This window comes from Mytilus galloprovincialis, chromosome 13 (assembly GCF_965363235.1).
Source record: "Mytilus galloprovincialis chromosome 13, xbMytGall1.hap1.1, whole genome shotgun sequence".
Taxonomy (NCBI): Eukaryota; Metazoa; Mollusca; class Bivalvia; order Mytilida; family Mytilidae; genus Mytilus; species Mytilus galloprovincialis.
The window spans coordinates 19023116-19030177 of NC_134850.1; the positions used below are offsets into that span (position 1 = coordinate 19023116).

Sequence of the window (7062 nt, forward strand, 5' to 3'; positions counted from 1 at the left end):
CGATTTATTTTCATTATTCAAAGTAACCTTAGCATGACCCATCTCGTAAAAATCCGGTGATCGCAATACGCATGGACATTTCACTGAAATAGACTATTACTAGTATCTGATTGTACATGCTATACACGTTCTCAATATCCATGCTTCTTTGTTGACTGTTTACTATATTAAGGTGATAATCGGCAAACTACGGCTTGAAAACACGCCAATAAATGAGCTGCCATATTTTCACTTCATAAAAGACAGAGCGAAAAAAAAGACGATTATACGATATTTTTGCGTAAAAAAGGATAAAATCGTGCACAGAAGACTTAGTCTAATTAAGTTTATGATATATACATGCATTGGTTCAAGAATAATGAATTGGATAAACATTATTTTTCACCAGTCACTCGTTTCATATGACTTTCAGTAAAATTTTACTTATATGACAATAAAGAATTATATTAAAATCATACCACATCTCTAATTTGTATATCATAAAGATTCACATCACTTTTATATGAGGAGATGATTTACTATATATATATTCTCTTTTTTCTGATGTGAAAACTTGATTTTTTTTAAATCAGAAAATATTTGTTTATATCAAAAATTTTATTTCTTGATATCATGTATTCATTTTTTTTTATATACTGTATATCAAGAATTTAATTTCTGGATATCATAAATTTATCTAGTTTGTTTCTTGATATCAGAAATTAGAATTTTTACATGAAAAAAATAAATCTAACTTATGTTTAAACCCCATTTGTAGAAAAAAACATATTTTCTTATGTAGATATAAAGAAAATGGAATGTTTGATATCAGAGAACCAGTTTAATAATTTGGATGAAGATCCTATGTACAAAAGTTGCAGTGAAAAACAATAATCCTGACTAGGCTAGCAACCAGCTAAAATTATTATTTCTGGCTAGAAAAGTCTGTTTGTCCCTCCCATTATTCAATCAAATGTCTCCTCCGATTTAGTTTAAAGCAAAATAAATAAGATTCATTTAAGTGAATATGATAGAGTCATGGGGGGATCCAGTAATTTTAAAAAGGGGGTTCCTAACCCAGGATAAAAGGGGGTCCAACCATAATTCCCCAATCAAATGCATTGACCGTCCAACAAAAAGAGGGATTCCAATATAGGAACCCTCTCTCCCTTGATTTGCCACTGCCGTCCAGTTTCAAAGACCGTGAAACAAATATTTATGTAATAGTAGTCTCAGGTCAATGTTAGTGGGTATTCATGAAAAGAACATAATAAGTGATTAAAGTAATATTATATGTTTATCAATATCATTCTTAAATTTAGTCTTCTGAATCTTAATAGTACGCAATATTATGTAGGAGGGAGTTTACAGAATATCGAATAATGGCAAAAGGTTCTAAATAATGGTCGAAAAACAAAGAAATAAACTTGTAGGCCACAACAAAAATAGAATAGAGAATAATCGGTTGCAATTTCTAAAACATAAAACACGAGTAACACGTCGAGAGTCCTATGTGGAACACAAGAGATCATCCCCGGCTTTTATGAGGTTGGTGCTGCTCAGTCTACAGTTTTCTATGTTGTATTGTGTGAACTGTTTGTCTTTTCGACGTTTTTCGTTTTTTTGCAATGGCATTTGCAGCTGGTTCTCGACTTTAATAATCTTTGTCCATTCGTCTCAACTCGGCCGATTCCGTACCCTCATCTAACGGATAGAAGGAGAGTAGCGGATTCTACCGAGTATTGCCGAATGAATCTTTGTCGTGTATTTTGAGTTTAAATATTCCTTTGGTATCTTTCGCCTTACTTAATTTAACGCAATTCCGTAAAAAATTAATTAGTAAACAAGTTTATAATATAGGCCTACATAATAAAGATTATTCAAGTGAAAGTTTGAACATAAAAACACACATGGTTAAATGAAGAACAAAGTCCAAAAGCGAAACTCCTCTGTAGTGTTTCCCTTGCATGGACAGTTATTTGGACTTTTGTTAACTCAAAATTCAACAATCTTGTAAAAGAATCTTCATAGTATGAAATTGTGAATAATTTTATTTAATTACGTACGTACTAATTGTTTCCTTTTTTTCCTGCGTGTTGTACCCTATTGTGTGCGATTACAAAAAAATCTTGGTTTCGTCTTCTTTTTCTTTTTTAAAAATCAAAACAAATAAAATAATGGAGAATATGTTTATGGGACATAGATAATGTGCCCGCTCGAATAGACTTAACCCAAGAACGGTAAAAGTGACGCGGCCACCAAAATTGGAACTAGATCTGAGTCTTGTGGTAATAAGCATTGTGTATAAGATAATAGCATTTCATTGAGGCAAACAAAAGTTAGAGATTGGAAACCAATTTTTTGACGTACGGGTGGACGTGCGGACGTACGTATCAGTATACACTGTAAATAAAAGTGTTAAGAATCTGAACACTTTTTGAACGCCCTTTTGTAACACTTCTGGAACGCGTAACGGTGTTCTCAATATTAACATTGGTGTTCCAGTTTTTAACATTATGTGTGCATCTTTCGAACGCTATGTGTGTTATTTTTGAACGGATAGTGTGTACTCCTTGAACACCTAGTGTTTGAATCTGGAACGCGTAACAGTGTTCTAGATATTAACTTTCGTGTTCCAGTTTTTAACATCATGTGTGCATCTTTCGAACGCTATGTGTTTTTCTTGAACGGATAGCGTGTACTTCTTGAACGCCTAGTGTTTGAATCTGGAACATGTCCTTGTGAGCAAAATTGTATGCCGTTACGCGTTCTAAGCCTTGTAACACTTCTGGAACGCTCGGACTGTGTTCCAGAAATATGTGTTAATATCCAGAACACATAGTGTATATTACTGGAACACAATTTTATATGTTCTAGAAAAAGTGTTATATTCTCTGAAACATTATTGTGGTCTTGTAAAACAAATATTTTAATTGATTAAAAACGTCTTAAATTGATTAAAAAAGGCAACATTTAAAAAAAAAGTACAATAAAATGTGAAATATTGAAGCAACTTTAAAATGACAAGTTAGACAAGTTAGAAATATAACATTTGTAATTTGCAAAATGTGTCCAAATATTTACTCATAAACAAAATGTTCGTCATATATTCAAAAATTAATATGTTACAACAAAGTCAAGTGTCTTATGTTTAACTCATCGTTTGCAACTTCCTAAGTCAAGAACTGTTCTGAATTTCTTTACAAAATAATGATGCCACTGACTCTTTTATCACCAAAATGTTCCATAATCCACTGGCTGCATAGCACTCAGATAGTCAATATCAAACATAAAATACCCTGTGTATATGATGCTAGTAGTCGAGTCGGTGTTCATGTAACACTGCTTCCTTGATCACTTTTAAACATGATTTGAGTCGTTTACAACTGATTTTGAGCTTCCATTTTTAGAGGATTCGTCTCCTTGGGTTATAATTATTCTTTAACCTTGTTATCCATCAACCGTAAGTTCTAAAATGTGAAATATGAAGTGTATGAGTAAACAAATTATTCATCATGTAGACATTCCTTAAGAATATTAGAAAATCTTATTTCGTTTTTGTAATTCCATTATACTTGTCAGCATTATAAGATAAGATGCATTTGCCAATGAGTGGTAATTGAGTGGTCAAATGTGCTCTCGTGTTCTATATCTTTTTAAAAAAATGATAGAAAGTGTCCAGCAAGTGCTATTATGTTTTTTAGGCAAAACTTTATCGTCAACTTAGACTTGTCACTAAATTAACTGCTAACATTTCAAGAAACTAATTACCATTTGCCTTTATTTTGAAAGATATTTAGTAATTTTTTTCACTTATGATCTGTATACGGATAATTGACGGATGATGTAATTGCATCACATTTAGCTCAAATAGCTTTCTGATTAATGTAAACAAGTGAATGGTGCACATTTTATTGATAAATCTGCAATAACAACACTTGTAAGAAGTCAATGGACATGCACTCCTATTCAAAATTCTTAAACTTACATATAGTACTTTTATGGTGCAGGATAAGTAGTCATCTCTTGAACTGCAACATGTTCTCTTTATTCTCGAGGTATGCACGAACAATTACCCTTAAGTACAGTATAGTTGGGTTTGTACCCTATAAAAGTAACATAGGAATACATTACAATACATGAATGCAGTGCACAAGGGTGGACATTTGCTAAAATGAATTACTAATTACAAAGCTATTATAAATAACATATACATGAGAAATTTAAAATTAGTGTTGCAGTATGCCTTTTTTTACAAACTTCTGTCTTGACATTGCAATGTCATGACAGTTTTTGCATTTGTGAACAAATCCTTATGCATTGGTTTTATTTAATTAAAAAATGTACATCCTCAAAAGTGTAGATGATCGTTTGATCTTCTTAATGCTTTCTATACACAATGTTTGAGTCGTGTTAGGAATACATGGCGTTCGGAGAAAACGATTAGCTTGAACGCATCATGTTCGAGACCAGAACACATTTACAATAGCAACGATATCATTTAACATTTACGTATAAATTTACAGAGGTTATTTTTTTTTTTTAAACATGATAATTTGAATGTAATCTCTCAAAGAACCGCTACTTTTTTAATCGAATTATGACAGCACAGTTAAGTGGAAGTGGAGGGGGCAGTTTTATGTTCGAACAAAATGTTCTTCCATTTATACTTCAGTGTGTCCTGTCCAAGTAGACATTTGTTGATTTCATGACTAAAAAAAATATATTTTATGTTCGTCATGTGTAGATAAATATAGATAAACATACCTATTATATCAAGTTTTGTTGTTAATTTTCTTCAGTGAAGCTTCTTCAATCACGATCGAAAACCAAACTTCCGGTACATTAATACGTCACGCGCTGTTATGTACGCGGATATGTTTGGAACACATGGCGTTCAGGGAAAATGGTAATTTGAACGCATCATGTTCGACACCAGAACGCTTTTACAAGAGCAACGTTTTCATGAGCATTTACGCATTTACATTGTTAAAAAAATACCTTAAGAACTTAAGTCGTTTAGAAAAAGATTCATATTAAAAATCAATCATTTGCACGCTTATAAATACGCTCTTGTAAAATGTTTCATTTTTTTTTACCAAACTATAATTTGCTTATATGCCGATACAGCTAAAATACATTTATCGTCAAATCATAGTACGAATCACCCTTATTCATCGTCTGTTTGACTCTGAAATGATGATTTTTTTTTCACCCCCCATTACAATATAAGAACATTTTTAGTGTTCAATTTAGAACACTTGTCTTGAATATGTGCGTTAAAAGACTGAACACAATGTGTTATATTCTTTAACGCTGGCGTTCAATGTGGAACACTAATGTTAATAACTAAACATATTGTGTTTAAAATTGGAACGCGTCCAGACGCGTCAGGCGTCTGCAATATTTGCAGTGTACGTACGGACGAATAAAGGTATCCCTTCTTAATGCCTCCTACGATGATGGCCGGTGAGGGCATTCTTACTTACTAGAATTTCCATTACTCCATTTTAAGATTAGATTTGTGGTGCAAATTGCTGACATAACTGTAATGTTTGCCACTGGACTAATTAAAATCATTCAAATCACCTGATTATGTTATGCTTTCCCCAAAAATGGAATTTAAACCTTGCTTAATATTTAATGGATCGTCCTGAGCAGGCCTGCAATATTTGCCACTGGACGTTAAGCAACCAACAATCAATCAATTAATATTCAATAGAAATCCTTATTTTGATTTTATTCACAGCGCCATAATCCTCTATTTCCATTTACTGTGTCAAAATTAGACAACCTGAACATTTCAACAAGATACACTTCAATTCCACCATTTCAGTCTCGGGTTCACTATTTGATCTAAATAACATATTTTTGCCAAACAAAAAAACTAATGAATAATGAATATAAGTATCAACAATATTTTTGTATCATGTACATCACTGTGAACCGGCCTTTTCTATTTTGCAACAAACATTTTTGCTGTACGAAATTAACATACATGTAATGAATTTTATGGAGATAATACGTCCTGTGCGGTTTATTTTTTTAATAATCTCTTAGTGTGGTCCATTTCATAATTAGGTTGATGTGCGTAATACTATAAAATAATTAAACCGAGACTCGGGGTTAGAATAATTGTTTGTATATAGATGAGCAAAAGAGGAAAAGCACGCAATATATAATAATTTTCGTGTTCACCCGCTAGGAAACTCTGGTACAGACATTTACGTCGTGGCCTTTTTCAGCTGACTTTACGGTATGGGGTTTTCTCACTTCTGAACGGCGTACGGTTGCCTATAAATGCGTACACCTATTTTATTTGAACTTTGGTCGATAGTTGTCTCATTGGCAACTATACCACTTTCATATAGCATCCTAGTTATACTGTGCATCGCCAAATGCGGATATTACTGTTAATTTTAAGTGAACATGCTAATATTGCCTGCAATCAGCAAACTTTTGTATAGACAATAATAGTGTCAATTGACTTGACATATCATGCATGTGGAGAAATTCACAACACGATGAAATGTACATTTAAGAATTGAATGCCTCTTTTTGTTACTTCATTGGGATGTAAAAGCGGTGACCGAAGTACATTTTGTATGAAGCGCGGAAGCGCTTCATTCTAAAAATGTGCACACGGTCAACGCTTTTACAACCCTATGAAGTTACAAAAAGAAGCATTCAATACTTATAATTACATTTTAGCTATGCTCATGAAAACACGAATTTTATAATTGTTCTATTTAATTCACCTGTGCACTTTATTGTGGGACCACTTGTTATCACGAATGAAAAGTTTTATTGAGTAATGCAATTGCTTAAGGAATGACACGTGATATGCAGTTAGCCAATCAGAATAAAGTATCATAATGAAACATACATCTAATGTAATTATTACCTGTTGAAATTTGCAATCGATGGTGAACGAATATGTTTAAGAATGAACTAAAATATCAACAATAAGCATAAAACATAATGATTTATAGTTTGCAGGCTAAAAATATTAACAAGTGAAATATGTTTTTAAGATAAAAATTGCAAAAGAAATAAGTTTGAGTCGTTGTATGTATACATTGA

At 32.4% G+C, this 7062-nt stretch overlaps 1 long non-coding RNA gene across 1 annotated transcript; it reads right to left on the reverse strand.

The window, feature by feature from the left end:
• Positions 1 to 3171: 3171 nt before the first annotated feature.
• On the reverse strand, positions 3172 to 4825 carry LOC143056983 (uncharacterized). Its single transcript, XR_012972587.1, has 3 exons — positions 4747 to 4825; positions 3968 to 4085; positions 3172 to 3449 (listed from the first exon to the last, which is right to left on the reverse strand). It is a non-coding gene; the product is annotated as an uncharacterized LOC143056983 (long non-coding RNA).
• Positions 4826 to 7062: the final 2237 nt, after the last annotated feature.